The following is a 274-nucleotide window of genomic DNA, read 5'->3' on the forward strand; positions in this document are numbered from 1 at the left end:
TATATATATATATATATAGGCGCGTGTGTGTGCATATATATATATATATATATATATATATATATAGGCGCGTGTGTGTACATATATGTATATATACTTTTAAGTGTGCGTGTGCGTGTGCGTGTGCGTGTGCGTATGTTGATACCAATGTACTTGTACAGCTGGTAGGATGATAAGAATTCTGAAAAATTCTGTATCAAATTTATGAAATATAACCTGTTTCTACAATTAATGTCAGTATATATAAGATGACATGTACACACCCCACACACGC

The sequence above is a fragment of the Octopus bimaculoides genome, chromosome 22 (genome assembly GCF_001194135.2).
Source record: "Octopus bimaculoides isolate UCB-OBI-ISO-001 chromosome 22, ASM119413v2, whole genome shotgun sequence".
NCBI lineage: Eukaryota > Metazoa > Mollusca > Cephalopoda > Octopoda > Octopodidae > Octopus > Octopus bimaculoides.